The 4,545-nt window shown below is 33.0% G+C and overlaps 1 pseudogene; it reads right to left on the minus strand.

Annotated features, from left to right (window-relative positions):
• Positions 1–755: 755 nt before the first annotated feature.
• LOC115879045 overlaps positions 756–4,545 on the minus strand; it is a 46,706-nt pseudogene continuing 42,916 nt past the window's right edge.

Genomic DNA, 4,545 nt, shown 5'->3' on the forward strand with positions numbered 1-4,545 from the left:
TATTATTATCGTTATTATCACTAGATTCTTAATCTAAGAGTACGTCTGACATGTAATGCTTTACATTTTTTTTTTAATTTTTCATCAATTTCTCAAAAAAAGCACAAAGGCCAAAAGTTTCACAAACTGTAAATATCCAAATTAGCTGACTGCATGTGTTTGATAAGATTTTTCTTGAAATTCATTAACAAATGAGAGAGTATTGTAACCCAACCTCGACACAAAAATAAAACGCAGATGTCGCGGCTGCTCCGCCAGCTCTCTTTCGTTTCAAGATAAAAAATAAAAACATTATTTTTCCGCCATCTTTGTACCGCGATATCTCCCTAATGGTTGACTTTTGACCCAACGTTTATAAAGCAAACTACCCTTTATTTTGAACAAGGAATCACCCCCTAAAGTTTTTCGCATTTGTATTGAAACACCCTGTATATGTGTCTATCTTTTGCAGTGCAGTGGCGAAATACCCATAAAGGGTTTTTTGGAGAGATGAATCCGCCACATAGGTATAGACATTTAAAAAAAATATTTGCCAAAATTGGCAAATTCCCGTGTAATTTAAATGGGAAATGAATCCTCTTTGGGGCAAGGTTTATTGTGAATATTAAGGGTCTACAATGGTCTGTTATTTTTTTGGACAATAAACTAAAAATTTAGAGGGCGTTGTGAGAGAAATGATTTTTTGAGAAAAACAATTTTGTAAATAACGGACACCCCATTATACATATATCTAAATAAAATAGGGAAGGACAGACTCTATAATATGGAAGTATTAGGTAAATGGTAAAAATCGTACCTGGACACGTTGGTAGCGTTCGTCGGAGATTCTCAATTCCTTGGTGACTTCATCGTAGTCGGCAACGACGGTGGACAATTCCTGTTCGATCTTGCTCTTGGCCGACTGCAAGTTGACGTTGAGCACGTTCAATTCGTTGATGCGGGTGTTGGCGTCTTCGAAAAGTTGTTCGGCTTGTTTCTTTCCACGGAGGGCCTGAAAATGTTTAGTTATTAGTTTTAACTCTTATACACATGTGCGTTCTTCTATATTAAAATAATTTTGCATATTTTATACCAAGAACAGTTGTTTATACCATTAGCGTTCAATCTTTTTACTTAACAACCCATTTTCAAATTAATGGTTTCAATATGCCTGTTTCTGTATGTTGAGCTGTTCCAAATCTGGAGATACGGTGGTAGGAGTTTTTCTTCCGAAGTGTAGTATTAGTTTTTTGTGCGTCACATTAACTTTTCCTTGTTCAGTATGATTTCTATTTATTTAGGAAATAATTATGTTTGGCTCTTGGCAACCCATTACCAATTTTTATTAAGATTTAATAGGTACGTTCGTGGATTTTCGGAGAGGGAATTCTGATAAAAGCACGGTCACAAAAGAGACAGGGGACACTTCAAAAACACTCCAGAAAAAACACTTCATAACAACAGTTCCAAGATGTAGCTCTTTACTATCTTTTTACTTTTAGTTCTTAATTCAGACAGTTCCTATTCGCGGTTTTTATATCTAAGTTTACTTTTAAATTAATTATTAAAGATTTATTAAATAAAATATTTAATAAAGAAGAAGTGTAAATTATTATTAAAAAGCAACAGAAGAAACCTCAGTATTGTCAGAGTTCCTTACACTACTAAAGAAAAACAAAACAAAAACTTTTATCAATAATAAGTATTTTAAATAAATTTTGCTTTAATACTACGGCTAGCAAAGGTTAGTCTTGGGTCGAGATTTCCATATGTAAGAAGGAGTACAATGCGTTTATAATGTACTGAACAAAGAGAGAACAGTAAACACGTTGCCAGACGTAGAAAATAAACCGAGAAACTGTGCACATTGCTAAGAGACATGAAAGGGGATATAGCAGATACAAAAAATAAAGGTTGTACATCATGCGTTCAGCTGCATGATTTAATTACGTCTCGTGATACTTTATTTGTTTATTTATAAACGAGTCGTTGTAATTTTCCATATAGCTTGAAAATTTTTAAGTGCAAGTTAGAAACACTTGCATTTTTGGTAAAAATAAGTGGAATTGGGTTGGTGTTCGACAGTGATCGCGCTATTAGAACTCTGAATTCAGAAATCGATGTTTTGAAATCTATTAGAAATAATTGATTGTAGTTTTTTCAACAACTTTCTTAACATCTCTGCTATATTTTCTTCGCAGACAGTATGTGAAAATCTTTATAAATAAAAAGTTACGCGATTGCTGAAAATTCCTATGCACTAAAAAGTAAATGGGTTGTTTAAAATTTTGAATGGACAAAAACAACCTTATCCAATTTTTTCATATTTAAATATATTGTAAAAAGATCCGATCTTCAAAATAAAAAAAATGTTTCAATATTTAAAGTGATTTTTAAGTTATGGCGTGTTATTTAACAATGAACGTCACGCCACAAAAGTTTTTAAGTATTTAGATTGAATCTTTACTTTTTTCTTTTACAAAAATCTCTTTGTTCTATAGATTCTTATCTACTTACGGATTCATAGTTGCCTAATTTCTTCGGCTTCAGCGGTCAATGCCTGTACTCTCCTGCTGGCAACGCTCAATTGATCCAAGGTGACTTGCAATTGTCTCTGGATTTCCTCGTAGTGAGCCTGGATCTCGGTCAGTTGGAACGATTGCTTCTTGATGGTCTGTTGCAAGTTGATGTTGGTCTTGTTGGCGCTGTCAAGGACATTTCCAATTCGGTGATTTGGATCTGGAGCTTCTTCTTGATGCGTTGGACCTCGGTCTTGAGACGAGTCTCGGCTTCGACGACGCGAGCGTTGAGCTGCTCGATTTCGATGCTGGTAGCTTTACTGAAAACGAAAATGAGTGTTACTTATTTCATAAAAAAAGAGCACCAGATAGGTGTGTCTCAAAAGTGGCTCACCCCCTATAACTTCTTTATATTTTCAGATAAAGAAACGAGATTTGGTATGTTAGTATATGACATAAATTAGGATTGATTGACGTATTCAATTGTTTTTGGTCACTTCCTGTTTCACCGGAAATGACTACAACTTTTGATTTTTAAATGGTACCCTCGGTATTTTTTTAATTTATTTAATAGAAAATGACATTCTGAATAGAATGACATATCATATGTCAACTTTTGACATTCTCGCTTAATAAAAAATCGTATTTTAAAATTTAATCCAGAGTCCCATGGCTATGTCAAAAACACTAATTCTTAATCAAAGAGCCTTGAAAAAATAGATTTGATCGTCTAATGTTTTTAGTGTCTTGTCCTGGCCAGTTAGAAAATGCTCAAGTCGTATTTTTAATCATATCTCAATTTTTTCAAATAGAATGAGGGTATTTCATTAGCATATTTGGAAAAAGCATTTTTTTACGAATAATTTGATACCACACACTTGGTATTTCGAGTCAAATTTTTGTTACGAACCGCAAGTTATAATTTCAAATAAACCATATGCAAAAATGTCAAAAGTTGACATATGATATGTCATTCGATTCAGAATGTTATTTTATATCGAATAAAGTAAAAAATACCGAGGGAACCATTTAAAAAATCAAAAGTTGTAGGCATTTCCGAGGTATCAGGAAGTGACCGAAAATAATTGAATACGTCAATCAATTCTAATATATGTCATATACTAACATACCAAATCTCGTTTTTAAACTGAAAAAATAAAAAAGTTATACGGGTAAGCCACTTTGTGACGCACCCGGTATATAAATTTAACGATTTGAAGGATATGTTTGAAAAAGTGCAGTTTTAAAAGTGTTGCATTTTTTACGCCTAAAAAATAGTTTTCCACGTGTAACAAATAGTTTTTTTACACGTAAAAAATAGTTTATTGTTTGTAACAAATAGTTTTTTACGTGTAACAAATAGTTTTATACGCGTAAAATAAAATATTAATAAATAATTTGATTCACTTTATACAATTTTGTTAAAATATCAATATTTTTGATAATCACCTGGACTGCTCACAAATACACGTCGCGTCACTACGTATTTGTAAGCAATTATACTACTATCTCGTGTGTCACGGCTTTGAATTTTTACTCCCAGTGCGCGTAAAGATATTTCACTTCAAAAATGTAAAACTTTTCAAAAATTCACTTAAATGTTTTATTAAACACCAATTTTCGCCATGAAGTACAAACAGCACTTTTTATACAAATATTTTTATCTTGATAATAACAAAAAAACATTTTTCATCATATAGTTATCAAAGAATATACTGCGGTCTTCCCGTATGAGCTATTAGAGGATTTGCTAACTCAGTTAACAGCGGCAACCAAAAAGTAAAGAGGCAACAAAGCAATGAGCTTTTTGAATGTCCGGAGTGCTGAAGAGAGATAACATCACGTATCGGGCTTTTCAGTTACAGAAAAGCTCATGAAAGGAAACGCCTTGCGTAACCATCTTCTGATGTGTATCAAATACTCGTCAGCGAGTAATGGCAGTAATAGAGTAGAATGTTTAGGAGGGGAGTTAATCACCGCGACGTTACAGATCTATTTTGTGTTCCCCTTTCTTGAATTATAACGAATTATAACTCATCATACAGTC

Source organism: Sitophilus oryzae, unplaced genomic scaffold (assembly GCF_002938485.1).
Source record: "Sitophilus oryzae breed Bouriz unplaced genomic scaffold, Soryzae_2.0 scaffold_1561_pilon_pilon, whole genome shotgun sequence".
Taxonomy (NCBI): domain Eukaryota; kingdom Metazoa; phylum Arthropoda; class Insecta; order Coleoptera; family Curculionidae; genus Sitophilus; species Sitophilus oryzae.